This window comes from Anomaloglossus baeobatrachus, assembly GCF_048569485.1.
Source record: "Anomaloglossus baeobatrachus isolate aAnoBae1 chromosome 5 unlocalized genomic scaffold, aAnoBae1.hap1 SUPER_5_unloc_13, whole genome shotgun sequence".
Classification (NCBI taxonomy): domain Eukaryota; kingdom Metazoa; phylum Chordata; class Amphibia; order Anura; family Aromobatidae; genus Anomaloglossus; species Anomaloglossus baeobatrachus.
The window spans coordinates 431385-454783 of NW_027441788.1; the positions used below are offsets into that span (position 1 = coordinate 431385).

The 23399-nt window shown below is 47.2% G+C and overlaps 1 pseudogene; it reads left to right on the forward strand.

The window, feature by feature from the left end:
* Positions 1–19588, forward strand: part of LOC142258846 (uncharacterized) — a 105728-nt pseudogene extending 86140 nt beyond the window's left edge.
* Positions 19589–23399: the final 3811 nt, after the last annotated feature.

A 23399-nucleotide genomic window follows, 5' to 3' on the forward strand; every position in this document is an offset into this window, starting at 1 on the left:
GCTGTCCACAAGCTCCACCTCGACCTCTCCCTGGTCGGTCCTTAGGTCCAACTGCACACATGCCAGAGGAATATCTGAGCGCTGGCCCTCAGCCAGGGAGATGGATAATTGAGAATCTGGTACAGGGTCTTCTGGGGAAACAATAACTGGACTTACCAGGGTAATGGAGGAAACAGTGTCTCGTAGTCCCTGGCTCTTGACCAGCTGAGCTGGTAGATGGGCTCCAAGCATGCGGCCTCGGTTTTGGAGACAATCTCTATCTATATGTCCATGGCGCCCACATGTATAACAGCGCCATAGATTGGGCAAGTCACAGGCCCTGTTTGTAGTCCTTTTTTTGGCGCAGCTTCTGCTGGGTAGCGGGACCATCCTTCTCGACCGGCTGGTGTTAGCAGTACTGCAGCTGGAATCCCATAAACATATTCCAGAACATAAGCCCTCTCTTCTCTTGAGGATCTAGGCCCAAATGCATCCAACAACGCTGTGGCTTGGGCCATTTTGGACAAAGTTGATTCCCGATTGTCACTAGATCCATGATGTGGCACATAGTTTAAATCCTCTGGGTCAATATCTGCGGGATCCTCATCGTCCTCTGCATCATTCTGGGCATCCCAACGGACTAATTTCTGGATCAAGGCTGACCGAGTCTCAGCGTTCCAGTAGATAATCTTTCGCCTCTGGCACAGATCCTGTAGCATCCATTTACTGCAGCGGTCGTAACTCCTCTCTTCTCCTTGTCCCATGGCTGAGCTGGTGGGGTTGGACATGGCAGCGTCCGAAACCTGAATGCCTCCCCTATGGCATGCTGGGTATGCTTATGTGCCTCCCTGGTTGTTGAGCCCTGGACGGTGTCCGAAAACACTAGTCCGCTGCAGCTCCCCTGGGTAAACCAGACTGAGTAGTATCCCACTGCTGCCACCAATTGTGGAGACACGGGGTTCAGTGGGTGCTCTCGTCCACTAAAACCCACCGCCTTTAGAAAGACAGCGTGGCTCAGGGCTCATCCCAACTGAACGCTGGCCTCCTTAACCGTGGGCGTAACACTACTCAGACAACACAGGGTGAGGGAACCACAATAATTAGACTTTATTGGATCCCCAACAATTAACGGCACATAACACATAACCAGCAAAACACACAAATGTAACAGGCAACAGAGTCTCACCCTTCCGCTGGCTCACCAGGGATTTAGAATGTCCTTGCCTCAGAGGTTCCAGGGCCGCTTACTCCAATCCAGCAGCACCCCGCTTTTGGCGGGCACCCACCGAGAAAGGAATAGCGCCAGATTTAGGAAGCTGGCTGAGGCCTGCAAAGTCTGTTCCAGGTGACTGAACTGTCCCAACCTGAGTGTCCTCCTTAGGTAGTCCTGTATGATGTTACAATCCTGGCAGCCGGAGTCGAAATCCCTAGGCTGTGGATATGGTCTCCAACCGGAACCGGAGTCCCTAGATTGAAGCCATAAGATATCCTGATCCTGTAGTCAGCTCCAAAGAGCTTAGACTGGATCCATCAGCATCCATCAACAACCTGGTGGCTTAAAGAAGTCCCTTTTTATAGCCACAGCCTTCCACTTAGATACACTGCATCCTCATCGATTGGTTGGACAAGAGCGCCTCTCACCTTTGGATGAATCTCAAGCTGCATAGACAATGTTCATCCAAAGAATGTCTACAGAAAGACTGAGGGTATACATGTAGTCTGGAAGTCACAGACTAGATAATGGCTACTAAGGTAATCACATTAGCAATACACACCTACAATACAATGATTACTGGAAAAGTCTGTAGAAACAATACGTCTGGCTTTCAGTGGCCAACACAATTACATTGAGTCAACAAGGGTCTTGTAAAAACAATGAGGGACTTCTCCCCCGTCTATAAACAATCTATAATCCTGTCTTGCTGAATGTTAAGAAACTTTAACCCATGAGAGTCCATGTCGTCACAACCCCCTTTTAGTTGCTTGCAGTACGGGTGCAGCTGCTTTCCTTTCTCCGTCTCTCAACTTTTAGCAGGTTCGGCACCGTCCTCCACCAAGGGCTCCTGGTACCACCTCCTTGTGATACGCTGCTCCGGACCCTGATGGCCTCTTCCAATTTTAACAGGCAGGGTAAAGAGGTTCAACAAGAACGGTGTTCCTTTAAATTTTTAACTTTAACTCTCCTGCCACTCTCCACCTGGGACCCAGATGGCCTTCTCCACGGAATATGAGGACGTTCAACAAGGGTTAGCAGTCTAAAAACAACTTGGATACTTCAGGCTCCGGTTTCCCGAGCAGCTACCCTTCTGCAGAGTTGCTGCTGCTGCCGTTCCCAGTATGGGGCACGGTTCCCGTGCTTCTCCTCCTGCTCAGGAGCCAGGCCCACTCGGATGCCCTCGGCGCTGGCTACGACTGGCCTCTCGGACTGCCGTGGGCTCCACCTCTCTGCAGATGCACTCCGGCTACTCCACAGCCGGGACGGTGTGCTTAGGAGCGGTTGTCGCTACAGCTGGGGTAGACTTCAGGTCGGGTGCCGCCTCCGCTGCGGCCGGGCGGACTGCCAGAGCCGACGTCATCACCCGTGCGGCTGGACTCGGGACCAGGTGAGATGTCATCGGGGTTGTGGCCTGGCTCGGGGCCAGGACGGGTGCCGAGGTGGTGGTAAAAGCAAGGCCCGAGGTCCCAGTTGCTGGGTCCTCTTCAGCAGACAAGACGGGTTTCGCTGCCACAAGTCGAGGTAGTGGGTCTGTCAGGGCGCTGGCTGCAGACACGGGCGACGAGCGAGGCGATGTGGCGGATGGGGGCAGGCCGGACCCCTCAGCCGGGATGGCCGGTTCCTGGGGAACATAGGGGCGTGGGTCACTGCTTACCCGCTCCTTCGAGGCCATCTCCATCTTGCGCGCCCGGACAGCTGCAGCCAGGCCCTTCATCTCTGTCGTCCATCTCGTCAGGATGAAGTGGGCTTGGGCCTGGATCCTCTGGCACATCTTCTCCGTCTGCTCCTCAATCCACTCTGCGGTTCCGGGAATGGGACTCTCCGCATGCTGGTTGCCAGGCTGCTGGGACATCTTGCTGCGTTGGTGTCCAGGAACGGGTTTCTGCAGAGTCCTGGCGTCCCTGCACTTTACAGTTCTAGTTACATGACGCTCCTTCTGCCCTCCCCCTTGGTTTTCGACAGTAATCTCGCGGGACCCACTGTCCTTTGCAACTTTCTGCTTTGTGGGTCACCGGCTTCCCCCCTCATACTTAGAGGGCGGGGCCTCAGTCTTCGCACTCTTTTCGGGGAAGAAGATGGCAGGGCTTTTGTTTTTGGCGCCAAATATGGCAGGTAAGATGGCGGCAGTCCAGAAATTTCAGCGTTTCATGGGTTAACAGTTCAATGAAGGTACACTTCACCCAGGCTAGTGGATGGGGTAAGTATCCTGTTCGTGACGCCAGTTTCGGTTGTTACGGGCGGGGGCCGCTCGTATCCGGGTTCGTTACGGCGGCTCAAGTTGTGACCAGACCCGGGCCTCGGACGGCCGTCCGCCCTCGCAACCGTAGGAAGGGAGTATTTACAGGGGATTGATGTGTCGGTGACGCTACCCTTGGGTTGCGGTGAGGTGTGGTAGCACTGCCGCTGCTTGGTAATGGGGTGTCCGGGGTGGATGGAGTGGGGCAGCAAGTTGGAATCCCCTCCACGGGTAGGGGAGGTGTTCCCCCGGAATCCAGGTACACGGGTGTAATGACTGCTGGAGGTGACAGGCCAGGTTGGACCGAGGATCGGTGGTGTACTCACAGTTCAAAGGATTGCACACAAAGTCCAGTAGTAAACCAAGTTGCCAGTGACCGGTCGCCTCCGGTGGGTGTATTCAGATTCCCACACCCGGGTGTAGCAAACAGGGGTTCCTTCCTCCTGCACTCACTGTCTCTTTTTCTGGAACGACTTCGTATAGAACGGGGAAGTCCACTCACGGTACTGTATGTTTGGGAGCTGTGCCCGCGAAATCTGACCCTTGGGATTTCTGTGGGTTCTGACGGACACCCTATCCGCCACGTTGGGCTTGCGTTTCGCTCTCTGGGCTTCTCTGGAACAAGGCCTGAAACCTTGTCCCTGGCTGGTCAATTAACGAGGGGGCTTGCAATCATCCTCGTTCTAGGCTCCAGGTACCCCGACTGTGCACGGCCTCCGGACCGGATTCCCACTGCCCTGCCCCGGTCCACTTTAGATTTTCCGCGACCGGATCTCTGTCGCCTTCGGTCCTGTTTGCCGTCTGCCACCTAGTCCGGTAGTCCAGGGGCCCCAACTCCTGACTCCACATCACTTCCACTTAACTACTGTCAGACTCGACTGTCACACTTAGGGGTACTTTGCACGCTGCGACATCGCTAGCCGATTGTAGCGATGCCGAGCGCGATAGTCCCCGCCCCCGTCGCCCATACGATATCTTGTGATAGCTGCCGTAGTGAACATTATCGCTACGGCAGCTTCACACGCACATACCTGCCCTGTGACGTCGCTCTGGCCGGCGACCCGCCTCCTTCCTCCTTCGTGCGGCATCACAGCGACGTCACACGGTAGGCGGCCAATAGAAGCGGAGGGGCGGAGATGAGCGGGACGTAAACATCCCACCCACCTCTTTCCTTCCTTCCGCATACCCGGCGTGAGCCGCGGGACGCAGGTAAGGAGATGTTCCTTGCTCCTGCAGCTTCACACACAGCGATGTGTGCTGCCGCAGGAACGAGGAACAACATCGTATCTCCTATCGGTCCGATATTATGAAAATGATGATGATCACCGATTTACGACGCTTTTGCGATCGTTTATCAGTGCATCTAAACTTTACACGTTGTGACATCGTTACCGGCGCCAGATGTGCGTCATTTTCGATTTGACTACCGACTATATCGCAGGTCCAGGAAGTGGCCGTTCGCCTCCCACATCGTGGTCGTATGGAAGGTAAGTACGTGTGACGGGGGTTAATCGTTTGTGCGACACGTTCAACAAATTAAACGTGCCGGACATACAATGGGGGCGGTTTCGATTTCATACGATATCGTATGCGAAATCATAACGTGTAAAGTAGGCTTTACAGTCTCGGACAATCCCGTTAAAAATCCAGCATCTGTCCCTAACTATTTTATGTTTGTCTTGGAAAATAATCTCTTTGAAATTGTCTATGTTGTGGATCAATGTTACAAGGAAATGTTTGCAGGTTTTTCCATCTGTCATGGTGGTGTCAGGATCTGTGGAAGTTATAGATTCTGGTAGTCTGCATGTTAATGTACCGCCCCAGTGTTGGTCAGATCCGGGATCGTGGTGGCTCGAGGGGCCCGGATCCGACTCGGTGGACACTTGGATCCTTGAAAGGGGGGTATTTACAGGGGATACGTTTGTGACGCCACCTGTGGGTTGCGGTAATAGGAGTACCGCCGCTGCTGTAGGGCGTACCCTGGGCAGATGAAGTGAAGCAGCCTGATGTTAGTCCCTCCACAGCTAGGGATGGCCCCAGGCTCAGGGGTGTAGTTGTTGGTGGTGATTAGTTGGGAGCGTAGGGTGCAGGGGGAGCGAGGTACTCACTGTGGGTAGTCGTGGTGCAGGATGAGGATTATAAAGTAGACACATAAGCTGCAGATAAACCAAGTTCTCTGTATGTCACAATTGCTACAGGGGAGCCTGTCCAGGTGTCCGCTTCCACCGGTGTCAGTGGATGGTCCCAGAGCCCTCCTCCGTGCACAATTTTCAGTGTCTGTCTGTGGCCCCTCGGCGTAAAGCGGTTAGGGCCCCGCTATTCTTGTAAAGTGTAGCTGAGCTCTTGGGAGCTGGCACTTGGGACTTCAGTGGGCTGCTTTTGACTAGAAAACCATGTCCCCCGCGTTGTGCTTATGCCTCCAATCCCTGAGCTCTGTGGAAAGGTCCCTGAAGGTTTCCTCTCTCTGCAGGTTAATTCCCAGGACATTGAATCGGCTCCTGACCTAGGGTCCTGTACCCTGTCGTGCTCGGTACCAGTCAGTTTCTTTTGGGCTTGATGGTGCCGACTGTCCTCCTAGACTATGTCTGTCGCACCCTTTCCAATGTCACTGCCATCAGTCTCCGACTCCTCTGGTCCCGGACCACCGTCTGCGACCCAACCATGGTCTAGCTCCTCGGGAGCTCACTCTCCCCAGCCTCTCACTCTTTGAGGGCTCTTACTCCTTTCCTTCCTCAACTCTAACTGACTCACTTCCCTCCCACTAGTGTGCCTGACCCCTAGGTGAGTGGCCCTATTCCAGCTAGACCAACCCACTGGTGTGTCTGACAGGTCATGATGTGAGGTGTTGATTGGGATTTGTAGTACTGTTGTTAGTGACACCAGTTTGATAAGAACCTGTAACCATGGGGGGGGGTAAGCTCTGCACCCTAGATAAGGATGCAGTACCCTGTGGCACCCTGATTTACTCAGGGGTGCCACATTCCCCCTTGGTTAAACGCAGCTCGTCCCCGGGCTACAGGACACACAGAGTTTTTTATTAAAATGCAATTAGGAAAAAGGGGTAACATATTAGGCATAACAGTCTTCCTGCACAGGGGAGGCAATTCACTTAAACGTTTCAAACTCACAGAGTCTAACGGTAGAACGTTTGGGAATGCTACCGGTTGTAGCGGTAGTCGGGGACTCAGCCTGCTCCGCTGCAGACCCTTCTTGCGACAGTCCATTCCCATTGTCCCCTTTCTCTTCAACCCGCCACCCAAAACACCTGAACCCCTGGTGCCACCGCTAACCATGGTGTCACACCACCCCGAGTTCCTTGTAGTGTCCGTGGTGACAGCATTGAAGTCCTGATGGTTCAAGAGACAACTCTGGTAGGCACACTAGGTGCAACTATTTACAATAGCACAAGTCCGTGCTGGCTGCTGCCAGTCCTGCAGCCAAGGTCGTTAATACTTAGGAAAGGGTAAAACGGGGTCCATGCACCGGGTACAACAATTATAAAACTTGCAAATCAGGTTACTTAATCAGGTAATTAGTATTTTCAACATTTTAAAACATTACTTATCATTTTCTAAGCATTAAATAACATAACAACACTGTAATGAGTAATTAACAACAAAGGTCTGAAATCAATATTCACTGTTAATAAAATTCAAAACAACATTTGAGGAACAAAGATTATCCACAAAAAAACAGTGATTTCAATAAGTTTTATTTCTGAAATAATTCATAAAAATATGCATATCAATGTTAAAATCAATAATAATGATAGTAATGATGCTTCAACATGAGGGACGATATGTAGGCAAAAAAATAAAAAAATAATAACTATAAGACGTGCACTAAAGTATATACAAAGCCAAACTGTTTATCAAGTTTAAGTTAAATCACATAAAACAGTGTATTCCAAATCTTCATGTAAAAGGTAAATATTCTTCTTAAAACTTTCATGCGTTTAGAAAAGGAATAAATATTTTTAATTGATTTGAATTATGTACATATAAAAAAATATTTCATATGAAAAAATAATTACTACTTTTTTTGAAATTTTGCAAGCCGGTGGATAAGATACATATACGTGTGACTTTATAAGGATTAATAACAATAAGATTCAAGGTAAAAAAAGTTCATGAATCATGTAAAAATTACGAACACACAAAGTGCATAAAGTTGTATACTCAAAAAATTATTATAAAAATAGGAGTGAAACAGTCACTAATTGAATCAAAAATAAAAATAAAAAACAAAGTGCAATGTGCAAAGTGCTAATTTATGAATAAAGTCACATGAAAATGTAAACTAAAACTTAATTCAGTATAGATCTGTAAATATAAGCACAGTAATGACCGGAGGGTCTCAATGTACAAAGTGTAATATACAGACTTGCAAATTAAAGCGCATGAAAATTGTAAGAAGGAAACAAATCAGCCAAAAATCCTTTAAAAATATTTAAGCCAAAAGCCAAACGGTCTCAATTAAAGACAAGGAGCAGAATAAGAAGGAATGTTCAGCTGTATATAACAAAATAACTGGCTGAAAAGAATAAGGTGCCAAAGTGCTTACAAGTACATATATATATACAAGCTGTCAGCTACAAAGTCTCTAGTAAAGATAAATAGCAAAATACGGCACAGCATTCAGCTATTCAGCTGAATATAGCAGAATTAATTGGCTAATAAAGGTAAGGTGCTAAAGTGCTTACAAGTGTATATACATATACAAGCTATCAGCTCCAGAGTCATAAATAAAGATAAACAGCAAGATACGGCAAAGTGTTCAGGAAAAAGGTGCTAACGTGCTTAAAAGTAATAGTAATTACCAAAAGTGCATGCGCTATACCGTCCCTCTACCCCGACGTACGTTTCCAGTATTCTTCCTCAGGGGGCGTGTGACACGTGTCACGCCCCCTGAGGAAGAATACTGGAAACGTACGTCGGGGTAGAGGGACGGTATAGCACATGCACTTTTGGTAATTACTATTACTTTTAAGCACGTTAGCACCTTTTTCCTGAACACTTTGCCGTATCTTGCTGTTTATCTTTATTTATGACTCTGGAGCTGATAGCTTGTATATGTATATACACTTGTAAGCACTTTAGCACCTTACCTTTATTAGCCAATTAATTCTGCTATATTCAGCTGAATAGCTGAATGCTGTGCCGTATTTTGCTATTTATCTTTACTAGAGACTTTGTAGCTGACAGCTTGTATATATATATGTACTTGTAAGCACTTTGGCACCTTATTCTTTTCAGCCAGTTATTTTGTTATATACAGCTGAACATTCCTTCTTATTCTGCTCCTTGTCTTTAATTGAGACCGTTTGGCTTTTGGCTTAAATATTTTTAAAGGATTTTTGGCTGATTTGTTTCCTTCTTACAATTTTCATACGATTTAATTTGCAAGTCTGTATATTACACTTTGTACATTGAGACCCTCCGGTCATTACTGTGCTTATATTTACAGATCTATACTGAATTAAGTTTTAGTTTACATTTTCATGTGACTTTATTCATAAATTAGCACTTTGCACATTGCACTTTGTTTTTTATTTTTATTTTTGATTCAATTAGTGACTGTTTCACTCCTATTTTTATAATAATTTTTTGAGTATACAACTTTATGCACTTTGTGTGTTCGTAATTTTTACATGATTCATGCACTTTTTTTACCTTGAATCTTATTGTTATTAATCTTTATAAAGTCACACACGTATATGTATCTTATCCACCGGCTTGCAAAATTTCAAAAAAAGTAGTAATTATTTTTTCATATGAAATATTTTTTTATATGTACAGAATTCAAATCAATTAAAAATATTTATTCCTTTTCTAAACGCATGAAAGTTTTAAGAAGAATATTTACCTTTTACATGAAGATTTGGAATACACTGTTTTATGTGATTTAACCCCTCAGCGACGGCCTAACGTCTCAAGACGTCGGAAAAACAGGGTACTTATTCTGTTCCGACGTCTTGAGACGTCAGGCCGGAAAAAGCTTGTAGCGCCCCCCAGTGACGAAAAATCTCGGGGGTTTCAGCTACCGGAGGTAGCTGAGACCCCCCAGATTATGAATCGGGGTGTTTTTTCTGGACCCCGTTAATGTGATCGCCGGTATACACCGTATACCGGCGACAACATTAAAAAAAAATAAATGGCCGGTAAAATTTATTTATTTCTCATCTGACGTGATCAAACATGTCAGATGAGAAATAAATATGAGCCCTTAGTGCCCCCAAAGCCCCTGGTACCGGAGAGTCCCCCCACCACCCCTACCCCCCCTCCGGAAAATCCAAGATGGCGCCGCCGCGCGCTGAAAACTGCCGCCGCCGCCGGCTCTGCATTCATTTCCCTCCGATCTGAAATGATCAAACATTTCAGATCGGAGGGAAATGTCCTCCCCCTGACCTCTCCTCCGGTACACCGGAGATCTCTGGTCCCCGGAGCCCCCTCCGGTCTCCAGAGCCGCCTCCCCCCTTCCCCCTCCCCCCTCCCGAGCGTGGAAAATGGCGGCCGCATTCCTCCTGCTCTTTCTGCCGCATGTGACACGTCACATGCGGCAGAAAGTTGTCCCCAGGTCCCCCCGTCACCCTCCATCACCCCCCCCAGCCCCCGGTCATACGTTACCTGGCTGCTGATGCTCCGGCCCCGCGATCACGCCGCCTCCTTCTTGAAAGCTGGCGGCGCATGCGCAGACAGCGGCTGTCAGCTGGATCCCACGCTGACGTCGCTACTGCACAGGCTGCTCCACTGTGGACCGGGGGAGGGTGAGTGCGGTAATCTGCAGCCACACTCCTCACATGGAGAGACTGCTGTTCTAGAAAATGGGGGGTACGTTCTGTGAGCGTGCCCCTCATATTCTAGAATGAGGTTACTGCAGGTCACTCTGCCCTAGGTTGGACCGGGGCAGTGTGAGTGCAGTATTCTCAGATTACTGCACCCACACTGCTCATGGAGAGCTTGCTCTTCCAGAAAATGGGGGATACGTTCCCTGAACGTGCCCCCATATTCTAGAAGATCCAGAGTCGGCGTGGGACCTCCAAAATGGATTACAGCGACCGAAATTTATTTATTTTCAATAAATTGGTAAAAGAGGAATGTTTCGGGGAGTTTTTTTTTCAAATAAATTTTTTTTTTGTCTTTATTTTTTTCTATTACTTGACTGGGTTAGTGATGTCGGGTATCTGTTCAGATGCCGTGACATCACTAACCCCAGGGCTTGATGCCAGGTGACATTACAGCTGGTATCAACCCCATATATTACCCCGTCTGCCACCGCACCAGGGCGCGGGATGAGCTGGAGCGAAGCGCCAGGATTGGCGCATCTAATGGATGCGCCACTTCTGGGGCGGCTGCGGCCTGCTATTTTTAGGCTGGGAAGAGTCCAATAACCATGGCTCTTCCCACCCTGAGAATACCAGACCCCAGCTGTCTGCTTCACCTTGGCTGGCGATCTAATTTGGGGGGGACCCCACGTTTTTTTTTTTTTTTTAAAAAAACGCCTGGGGAGCCCTCCAAATTGATCACCAGCCAAGGTGAAGCTGTCAGCTGTGGTTTGCAGGCTACAGCTGTCTGCTTTACCCTAGCTGGCTATCAAAAATAGGGGGGACCCCACGTCGTTTATTTTAATTATTAATTTTTTGGGGGGCTAAATACAAGGCTAGGCACCCTTTAGTGCCACATGAAAGGCACTAAAGGGCGCCAGCTTAGAATATGCAGGGGGTGAGACGTTATATTTGTTTGACATCTATCCATTCTTACATTGTAGCATTTTAGGCTGTGCGCCCACAATCGGGATTTGCAGCGTTTTGGGCGCAGAGAGTTTTCCCTGCGTCCATAGCGCTGCGTTGTGCAGTAGAAGCACAGTGGAAGGATTTTTAGAAATCCTGTGCCCACTGTGCTTCTTTTCTCCGCAGCATACACTGACGTGTGGCGCAGCTTCCCGAGCCTCAGCATGTCAATTTATGCTGCGGAGATGAGTGTTCTCTGCAGGTAGCATAGAGCTCCACAGCGGCCTGAACCCAAATCGTGGGCATGGGCAGCTGCATTCTCCCGTGGACAACACTCACATCTCTGCAGGAGGCTGACACTGTATACTAGACGCCGTGTCGCTGGATCATGGCCACATAGCCTAAAAGTGAGACATTTGTTGCTACAGCAACATTTTTGTGAAGTACCTGTGGATTCAAAATGCTTACTATACTCCTGAATAAAATCCAGTTTCCAAAATGGAGTCACTTGTGGGGGGTTTCTGCTGTATAGGTACCCAAGGGGCCCTGCAAATGTGACATGGTGCCCGCAATTTATCTCAACTTTTCCAGAATTCAAATGGTACCCCTTCCATTCCAAGCCCTCCCATTTATCCAAACAGAGGTTTTTGGCCACATGTGGGGTATCCCTGTGCTAATAAGACATTGGATAACAACCTGTTGGGTCCACGGTTTGTTGTTGTCTCTTGAAAAAGTGAGAAATTTGATGCTGAAGCAACATTTTTGTGAAAAAAATGAAAATTTTCAATATGGCAACCTAAGCTTATCAAATTCTGTGAAGTATTCGTGGATTCAAACTGCTCACTATACACCTAGATAAAAGCCTTGAGGTGTCTTGTTTCCAGAATGGAGTCACTTGTGGGGGACAGCCACTGTTTAGGCACCTCAGGGGCTCTCCAAATGCAACCTGGCGTCCGCTATTGATTCCAGCCAATTTTGCAGTCAAATGGCACTCCTTCCCTTCCGAGCCCTGCTGTGCACCCAAACAGTTGATTTCCACCACATATAAGGTATCGCCAAACTCAGGAGAAATTGCACAATAAATGTTATGCTGAATTTTTTCCTTTTACTCTTGTAAAAAAAAAAGCTACTTGGTTTAAATAACAATTTTGTGGTAAAATTTTATTATTTTTTTTTCTTGACTCAACGTTATAAAATTCTTTGAAGCACCTGGGGGTTCAGGGTACTCACCAAACATCTAGATAAATTCCTTGAGGGGCCTAGTTTCCAAAATGGGGTCACTTGTGCGGGGTTTCTGCTGTTTAGGTACCTTAGGGGTCCTCCAAATGTGACATGGTGCCCGCAATCTTTTTCAGCCAAATTTCCTTTCCAAAATTCAAATATTGCTCCTTTCGTTCCAAGCCCTCCCATTTGTCCAAACAAAGGTTTCAGACCACATGTGAGGTATCACCGCGCTCATAAAAAAGTCGTTAACAAACCTTGAGGTCAAATTTTTGGAATTACCTCTTGAAAAAGTGAGAAAATTGATGCTAAAGCAACATTTTTGAGAAAATTATTAAAATTTTCAATATGACAACGTAACGTTAACAAAATCTGTGAAGTACCTGTGGATCTAAAATGCTCACTATACCCCTAGATAGAAGCCTTGAGGGATCTAGTTTCCAAAATGGTGTCACTTGTGATGGACTTCTTCTGTTTAGGTACCTTAGCGGACCTGTAAATGCAACATGGTGCCCGCAATCTATTTCAGCCAAATTTGCTTTCCAAAATTCAAATATTGCTCCTTCTGTTCCGAGCCCTCCCATTTTTCCAAACAGAGGTTTCTGACCACATGTGGGGTATCGGCGTGCTCATAAGAAAGTGGGGAACAAGTTTTGGGGTCCATTTTGTTGTGTTATTTCTTCTAAAAGTGAATACATTTGGGTTAGAGCAACATTTTTAGGTAAAATTTAATTTTTGCTTTTTTTCATTCCACATTGCTTTTGTTCATGTGAAGCACCTGAAGGGTTAATAAACTTCTTGAATGTGGTTTTGAGTACTTTGGGGGGTGCAGTTTTTAGAATGGTGTCAATTTTGGGTATTTTCTGTCATCTAGGCCTCTCAAAGTCACTTCAAATGTGATGTGGTCCCTAAAAAAATGGTTTTGTAAATTTTGATGTAAAAATGAGAAATCGCTGATAAACTTTGAACCCCTCTAACTTCCTAACAAAAAAAAAATTTGTTTCCAAAATTGTGCTGATGTAAAGTAGATAAGTGGGAAATGTTATTTATTATCTATTTTGTGTCACAGAAATCTCTGGTTTAACGGTATAAAAATTCAAAAGTTGAAAATTGCAAAATTTTCAAAATTTTTGCCAATATTCAATTTTTTTCATAAATAAACGCAAAAAATATTGTCCTAAATTTGGTACTAACATGAAGTCCAATATGTGACGAAAAAACAATCTCAGAATCACCGGGATCCGTTGAAGCGTTCTAGAGTTATAACCTCATGAAGTGACACTGGTCAGAATTGCAAAATTTGGTCTGGTCATTAAGGTGAACATTAGCTCCGTCACTAAGGGGTTAACTTAAACTTGATAAACAGTTCGGCTTTGTATATACTTTCGTGCACGTCTTATAGTTATTATTTTTTTATTTTTTTGCCTACATATCGTCCCTCATGTTGAAGCATCATTACTATCATTATTATTGATTTTAACATTGATATGCATATTTTTATGAATTATTTCAGAAATAAAACTTATTGAAATCACTGTTTTTTTGTGGATAATCTTTGTTCCTCAAATGTTGTTTTGACTGTAATGAGATAGCCAGGTTCCGTTATCATTTTACTATTTTTCCATCTTGCATTGGTGCATTGCAAAGGTATCAGAACTACAAAATTTTAATTTTGTTTCTCTCACTGAGAGCAATCAATCATCTTCCATCTTGCATGACATGCCTGCTAACCTTCAGGGCATACCAGCCCCGCTCTCCACAATGCCGGCAGTACGAAACCAGATCTCCTGGCTTCAGGTTTCGGTCGGGGTGCCCCTTTGGGAGGTGTTCTGCTACATCCCTCCTGGAGACAAACACCCCAGCAGCAAGGCTCGGCTCGGCTCACAGATGAATCCCCACCCCTTGATGGGGTCAAAACGCTCCACCAGGCCTCTGTACCGCGGCCCACTGCCCCGGAATGTAGCCTTTCTCAGGTGCCCTTCTCTCTATGCATGCGGGTGTCAACCTCTGCCCGACGCTGCTCTCTGGCGGACATCTCCGTAAGCAGCTGCTGGTGCTGTCTCTCCCAGTATGGGTCGTGGACCTCAGGTTCCTTCTCCCCCAGGGGAACCGGGTGTATTCGGATTCCTGCGGCCCCGGCAGCTACCGGGGAGGCTGCACTGCAGCGGAACCAGCATGTTGGTGGGCTCCTCCTCTGCAGTGGTAACAAGATGAATCGGCTGTTCCGCAGCTGGGCCAGCAGCGGCCGGGAGCTCCATACCGAGGTACAGGCCCATGGATGCGGCCGGGGGATGCGGCCGGGTATAAACTGGCCATGGATGGTACTGGAGGTGTTGCAGTCTGGTCTGGTCTGGCCGTGGATGGCATCGGAGGCGTTGCAGCCTGGTCAGGTCTGGCCGGTGGTAGGGCCGGAGGCGTTGAGGCCTGCTCGTCTTCCGCGGGGGCTGGAGGCTCCACTGTCGGTGTCGGGGGCAGTGGCTCGGCTATAGCTTCAGCCGAGGGCGGAGTAGGTGGCATGGCTGTCACGGTAGCTGGGGGCATACCGTGTTCCGTGGCCAGGTAGGCTGGATCAACCAGAACTGGGCATTTGCTTATCCGCTCCACACGCAGGGCTTCTACATCACGGACCCGCACTGCCGCAGCCACACTCCTCATCTCGATCCTACAGTCATTCAGCAGGAACAGGAACTGCATCTGCATCCTCCTGCACAGCCACTCTGTCTCCTCTTCGATCCAGGTAGCCATCCCGGGAACGGAACGCTCAAGCGACCAGTCTCTTGGCACCGACATCCTGCTGCTCTCTTTGTTCCAGGAACTTTTTCTGCAGAGTCCTGATCTCCGCCTTTACATCCTGTTACTTCCAAGGGTGCGAAGCTCCGGCTCCACACCCTTTTGCTGGTGAGGATTGCCCAGTTGTTGTTTTTGGCACCAAAATGGCGGGCAAAATTGCAGCAAAATGGCGGCAATACAAACGGACAGTCACAGCACAGTTTTGGACAGTTCTAAAAGGCGCATGTCACCCGGTTTAATGGGTCCAGTCCTTATCCTGTTCGTGACGCCAGGTAAGGATTCAAAGTGTACCACCCCAGTGTTGGTCGGGTTGCTCGGATCCGGGATCGTGGTGGCTCGAGGGGCCCGGACCCGGCTTGGTGGACACTTGGATCCTTGATAGGGGGGTATTTACAGGGGATAAGTTTGTGACGCCACCTGTGGTTGCAGTAATGGGAGTACCGCCGCTGCTGTAGGGCATACCCGGGGCAGATGGAGTGAAGCAGCCTGATGTTAGTCCCTCCACAGCTAGGGATGGCCCCGGGCTCAGGGGTGTAGTTGGTGGTGATTAGTTGGGAGCGTAGGGTGCAGGGGGAGCGAGGTACTCACTGTGGGTAGTCGTGGTGCAGGATGAGGATTATAAAGTAGACACATACACTGCAGATAAACCAAGTTCTCTGTATGTCACAGTTGCTACAGGGGAGCCCGTCCAGGTGTCCGCTTCCACCGGTGTCACTGGATGGTCCCGGAGCCCTCCTCCGTGCACAATTTTTAGTGTCTGTCTGTGGCCCCTCAGCGTGAAGCGGTTAGGGCCCCGCTACCCTTGTAAAGTGTAGCTGTGCTCTTAGGAGCTGGCACTTGGGTCTTCAGTGGCTGCTTTTGGCTGGAAAACCCTGTCCCCCGCATTGTGCTGATGCCCCCAATCTCTGAGCTCTGTGGAAAGGTCCCTGAAGGTTTCCTCTCTGCAGGTTAATTCCCAGGATGTTGAATCGGCTCCTGACCTAGGGTCCTGCACCCCGTCGTGCTCGGTACCGGTCAGTTTCTTTTGGGCTTGATGGGGCCGACAGTCCTCCTAGACTATGTCTGTCGCACCCTTTCCAATGTCACTGCAACCGGTCCCCGACTCCTCTGGTCCCGGACCACCGTCTGCGACCCAACCACGGTTTAGCTCCCCGGGAGCTCACTCTCCGCAGCCTCTCACTCTTTGAGGGCTCTTACTCCTCTCCTTCCTCAACTCTAACTGACTGACTCACTTCCCTCCTACCAGTCTGCCTGACCCCTAGGTGGGTGACCCTATTCCAGCTAGACCAACTCACTGGTGTGTCTGACAGGTCATGATGTAAGGTATTGATTGGGATTTGTAGTGCTGTTGTTAGTGATACCGATTTGATAAGAGCCTAGATCCATGGGGGGGTAGGCCCTGCACCCTATATAAGGATGCAGTACCCTGTGGCACCCTGATTTACTCAGGGGCGCCACATTAACTTCTCTGGTATCTGTGAGCAGCGCAAGGAGACACAGGCATCGAACCACAGGCTTGGGCAGGCTAGCAAGAGTTATTAACTCTGTTCTGCTGCTTGTTAATATCTTTGATCACATGCTGTAGAGGAGAAAGTATCGTTTGCTCCCCTTCTGCTGGCCTATTTCATTAATGCCACCTATAGTTTACCTATACTGATCTGGTGAGGTGTTGTCATTTAGGGCGGCTTTGCACGTTGCGACATCGCACGTGCGATGTCGGTGGGGTCAAATCGAAAGTGACACACATCCGGCGTCACTTTCGACATCGTACTGTGTAAATGCTAGATGATACGATGAACGAGCGGAAAAGTGACGTTATCGTATCTTCGGTGCATTCTCCGACATTTCCATAATGCCGGTGCCGCGACAGGTACGATGCAGTTCCTCGTTCCTGCGGCAGCACACATCGCTGTGTGTGAAGCCGCAGAAGCGAGGAACATCTCCTTACCTGCCGCCGCCGGCTATACGGAAGGAAGGAGGTTGGCGGGATGTTTACATCCTGCTCATCTCCGCCCCACCGCCGCTATTGGCCGCCTGCTGTGTGACGTCGCTATGACGCCGCACGACCCGCCCCCTTAGGGATGAGGCGGATCGCCGGCCAGAATGACGGTCGCAGGGCAGGTGAGTGCGTGTGAAGCTGGCGTAGCGATAATTTTCGCTACGTCAGCTTACACAAGATATTGTACCTGCGACGGGGGCGGGGACTATCGCGTGCGACATCGCAGCATCGGCTTGCGATGTCGCAACGTGCAAAGCCCGCCTTAGACTTACGGGTAGTTGTGTATTATTGCTGTGAGCTGTTGTGGTGTTAACCCTTTTTGTCTTTTTGCTGTTGCCTTTCTGCTCTTGCTTTTCTCCTTAGTCTCTCACTGTTTATTTCTGTGAGTTTGCAATGTGTCCCGTCTGTCTTAATCTGTGTTTCCATCATATTCCTGCCCCGTAAGAATAACAGATTAGACCTGGTCGGGAGAATAGTAAGGCCCGGGACTCCGGCATCTCTATCTTCAGGGGTAATTCAGAGATTAGGAATAGCTTAGGGTCCCCTAGCATGAGGCATAGTATAGGAGCCCTCTGTCCCTCATTATCCTGCAGTCACATTGTTACAATCAATCAGATTATTTACTGTAGCTAGGAATGGGAGATACGAATTTACGAAAATGTAACTCTTAAGGCCCCGTTACACACTACGATATATCTAACGATATGTCGTCGGGGTCACGTCGTTAGTGACACACATCTGGCATTATTTGACATATCGTAGCGTGTGACAGCTTTGAGCAACTGTGAATGAGCAAAAATACTCACCTTATCGTTGCTCGTTGACACGTTGCTAATTTTCAAAAAATCGATCGTCCTTCTATGCGCCGGTTGTTCATTGTTCCCGATGCAGCACACATCGCTCCGTATGACACCCCGAGAACGATGAACTGCAGATTACCTGTGGCCGCCGGCAATGCGGAAGGAGGTGGGCGGGATGTTACGTCCCGCTCATCTCCGCCCCTCCTCTTCTATTGGGCGGCCGCTGTGAGATGTCGCTGTGACGCCGAACGTCCCCCCCCTTCAGGAAGAGGATGTTTGCCACCCACAGCGAGGTCGTTCGGGAAGTACATGTGACGGGGGTTACTGACTTTGTGCGACACGGGCAACAAATTGCCCGTAGCGCACAAACGATGGGGGCAGGTGCGATCGCACATGCGAACGCACAATAAATCGACGCGTGTAACGGGGCCTTAAGATGTTGAAATTGGACAACAGATTCAGAATACATTTCACCCTAATTAAATTTCTGATATTATGGTTTAAAAAAAATGTATTTTCAAGATATCATTAAAAAATAATAGTTGGTTTTATTTTTAACAGATGACTGTATTGGGAGTTCAGATGGAAATCTATTATCTTCAGAATTTATAACAGATGATAAAAGTATCACACATGATACACATGAAGAGCATGCTGTTGTCCCAGATATACCTCCAGTCCTTCCTCGGAAAGCTCTATCATCATTTCATGACCATGGAAAACTTCACACAGGGGAGAAACCATTTTCATGTTCAGAGTGTGGGAAATGTTTTAATTGGAAATCGGATCTTGTTGTGCATCAAAGATCTCACATCAGGGAGAAGCCATTTTCATGTTCAGAGTGTGGGAAGTGTTTTATTCGGAAATCAGAACTTGTTGTGCATCAAAGAGGTCACACAGGGGAAAAGCCATTTTCATGTTCAGAGTGTGGGAAATATTTTAATTGGAAATCAGAACTTGTTGTGCATCAAAGATCTCACACAGGGGAGAAGCCATTTTTATGTTCAGAATGTGGGAAATGTTTTATTCAGATATCAAATCTTGGTAGGCATCAAAGATCTCACACAGGGGAGAAGCCATTTTCATGTTCAGAATGTGGAAAATGTTTTATTCAGAAATCGGATCTTGTTGTGCATCAAAGATCTCACACAGGGGAGAAGCCATTTTCATGTTCAGAGTGTGGGAAATGTTTTATTCAGAAATCAAACCTTGTTAAGCATCAAAGATCTCACACTGGGGAGAAGCCATATTCATGTTCAGAGTGTGGGAAGTGTTTTATTCGGAAATCAGAACTTGTTGTGCATCAAAGAGGTCACACAGGGGAGAAGCCATTTTGATGTTCAGAGTGTGGGAAATGTTTTATTCATAATTCAGACCTTGTTAGACATCAGAAAAATCACACAGAGGAGAAGCCATTTTCATGCCCATAATGTGGTAAATGTTTTACTTGGAAATCAGGTCTTGTTTACCATCAAAAAAATCACACAAAATAAACCATTTTTATGTTCTGAATGTGGAAAATGTAATTCTCAGAAATCAGATCTTGTTAAACATGTGAAGAGGCTGCACTGGGAAGGAACCTTTTTCCATGTGAATAATTTAAATATTTAACTGGTAAATCAAGTCTTGCCGACCATCAGAAAACCAACAGCGCAGAGCAGCCATTCTTGTTTTCAGAATTTGCCAAATGTTTTTATCATCAACTAGGTCCTGTTGTCAAATGAGACACACGAGAGAAGCCATCATGATTTATTATAATTCAAAGGGTTTTTTCCAAAAATTGGCTGCAATTACTTAATTAAGAATTTGTGAGGGAAAGAACCATTTTCTTTTATTTTAAACTAATTATATTTTTCGAACCATAAGACACATCTAGGTTTTGAGGGAGGAATATAGGTAAAAAGATTCACACAAAAAATGTCATAACGCACTTATGGGGGGGGGGGAATCTGCTGCTGACACTGTTACGGGGATAAAATCCCCCATTTCTGTACTAATGTCCCCATCCTTGGTCCCTTCCAGGTATATGTGTCTCCCATTCTTGTGTATATGTCCATCCTGGTATATATGTTGCCCATCTTTATCCCATCCTGGTATATATGATCCCCATCCTGGTATACAACCCATAGCAAAAAGTATGGACTCACCTGGCTCGGAGGATGTTCATTCAGTTGTTTAATTTTAAAAAAAAAGCAGATCACAGACATGGCGCAAAACTAAAATCATTTCAAATGTCAGCTTTCTGGCTTTAAGAAACACTTAAAGAAATCAAGGAGAAAAAATGTGCTAGCCAGTAACAGTTACTTTTTTAGACCAAGCAGGGGTAAAAATTATGGAATCAATCAATTCTGAGGTAAAAATGATGGAATCATGAAAAACAAACAAACTAAAATACACTCCAATACATCACTAGTATCACCACCTCTGGCTTTTATAACAGCTTGCAGTCTCTGAGGCATGGACTTAATGAGTGACAAACAGTATTCTTTATCAAGTCTGGCTCCAACTTTCTCTGATTGCTGTTGCCAGATCAGCTTTGCAGGTTGGAGCCTTGTCATGGACCATTTTCTTTAACTTCCACCAAAGATTTTCAATTGGATTGAGATCCGGACTATTTTCAGACCATATAGAAGGGTTAAATCTGGCTCAACTACCATGAATCAGGTGCTCTGGAGAAAAAGGAAGTCAATATACGAAAAATACACACTAATATGAATGATGAAAAGTGCAAATTGGTGCTCAAAAAATATATGTTTTATTTTGGTATATTCATGGAAGACATTGTCCAACGTTTCAACCCTGTGGGTCTTTATCAAGGACTTTTGTCTAATTTTATGAAATACAGAAAAAAAAATAAGGTTATTAAACAAAATAACAAACATAGTTACATCAGAAAATCTGCAATGATAAGGTACATGAATAAGGCAGATGCAAAAGAGTAACATCATAGTGATGTAAATAACACTGTAGGATGAGCCTCTTTATAGCAATATTCGCCATATTCCATAGAGGAAATATCTCCTAAGCGTGATTGTCAGAAAGCATACATGATATAGATAAGTGTACGAGCGAGGTAAACACACACATACCTAATAGATATACGGAATATTTTACAAGGAGCACTGAAAGGTACCGTATTTTTCGGACTATAAGATGCACCGGACCATAAGACGCACCCTGGTTTTAGAGGAGGAAAATGGGAAAATAAAATTTTAAGCAAAAAATGTGGTCATGACACACTTATGGGGCGAGGATCTGCTGCTGACACTGTTATGGGGTAATGTCCTGCTCATATACTCCCCAGCCTGCTCATATACTCCCCATCCTGCTCATATGCTCCCCATGCTGCTCATATACTCCCCATGCTGCTCATATACCCCCATCCTGCTATATACCCTCATCCTGCTCATATACTCTCCATGCTGCTCATAAAATACCCTAATCCTGCTATATACCCTCATCCTGCTCCTATACTCCCCATGCTGCTCATAATATACCCTAATCCTGCTATATACCCTCATGCTGCTCATATACTCCCCATGCTGCTCATATACTCCCCATGCTGCTATATACCCTCATCCTGCTCATATACTCCCCATGCTGCTCATAATATACCCCTATCCTGCTATATGCCATCATCCTGGTGTATGGCCACATCCTGTGGCACATAAAAAAAAAATAAACGTTCATACTCCCCTTACCTCACTCCCTGCAGCACCGCTCCTCTTACCGTCTATGTCAGTGGCAGCGCCGCTGAGTGGAGCCGTCCCCGTTCCCCTGCAGCATTGCGATGTCCTCCGGTGGTCTGTGCTGGCAGCTGCGTGTGGACACGTGCGCACAGCGATGACGTCATCGCTGTGCGCGCCGCTAGTCTCCAGCAAGTCAGCTGACCGGCAAAGACAGGAGATCGCGACGCTGCAGGGGAACGGTGAGTAATGTGTACTGATTCACTGCCCCCCGCACTGATGATGATGCGCGGGGAGCAGTGAATATAGCCGCACATGATCACTCCAGGCTGCAGTTGCCATGGGTGATCATGCGGGTCGACTGTTTATCCCTGCCCATCACCCCGCCCACCTGTCAGCGCCGGGTTCAGCACTGAGAGATGGGCGGGAGGATGGGCGTGCATATTAAATGAGCGGGCCCACGTGGTCACGGCAGGCTGCTATAGCCTGCTCGTGCCCCCGATGACCCGCTCCACCGCAGCACCCTCATTCCCCGCAGCCACAGTCAGACCATAAGACTCACCCCCCACTTTCCCCCAACATTTGGGGGAAATAAGTGCATCTTATGGTCCGAAAAATACGGTAATATTTCTCAGAGAGATCATGGGGTTTCTGAAGGAGAAGACGTCCAAATTAATGTACATGTAGTAACATACTATCGGTAGAGTAGATAAGTCTGTCTGAGGAAAAATATCCATCCTAGCTTAGTGACATGGAGGGTACTCATAGGGGTATGCCTGCAGTTGCCTTTGTTGTATGCATAGGTGTCAATCAGACAATAGTAAGTGATGTATGGAAAGACCAGGTGTGTGGACACCTACGAGATGGGAAAATATTAGCACAATTAGGTGTCATAGTGACCAAAAAAGAGGGTGGTTAAACTTTGAAATTTTTTTTTTTTAAATATAATACCTTGTGCTATGAGTAAATATTCGAAAATATCAGGTATGATATGGGAGGTACGTGGTACCTATATCGATATGGGTGGTAAAACAAAAGGAAGTTACATAAGTAATATAAGGAGTCCACATCCTGTTAGGGGAAACTCTTGTTGTAGGGGTTGCATACCTGTATCAAAACAGCAAGTAAACCGTCAAGAGTGAGGCTCAGACTACTTGAGGGACAAGAAGAGATGTGTAGATCCAATAGATGGATAGCTGGTAAAGAGGCCACAGAGCAAAGAAGGTAAATGTTTCATTAGTATGTCCACATGACCAAGGAACAAACCAAGGACCATAGTGATTATCATCATGCATGGTTTCATATATACTGGCTAACAGCATGGCTTATGGGGCTGAAAACATCAGAGTAATACATACATAGAAATATAGGAAATGTGGATGCATTAAACATACAATGCTTAATAGAGCATATCCAAATAACGTGCACGAACACATACCTCCCAGTTACAATGAAGTACATGTGGGTCTTTAATAAGGTATAGGCCAATGGCTCTATGGAAAAAGGTACAGGGTAAATGTCAGGCTTGGGGCAAGATCGCAGTGAGAGGGGAGAAGGTGTACATACCTGTCGTGGTTCAGGGAGGTACCAGGGAACGTGTGGAGCCTACCGAGTGGGGCAGCGTGTGGCTATTTATGTGGATGGACGCCGCCATGTCGGTGTGTGACGTGCGCTGACGCATGCACGTGAGGCGGAAACGCCCCGCGCGTGCGCGGTGCAATGGGGCACCCCTTGGGGAAGCCC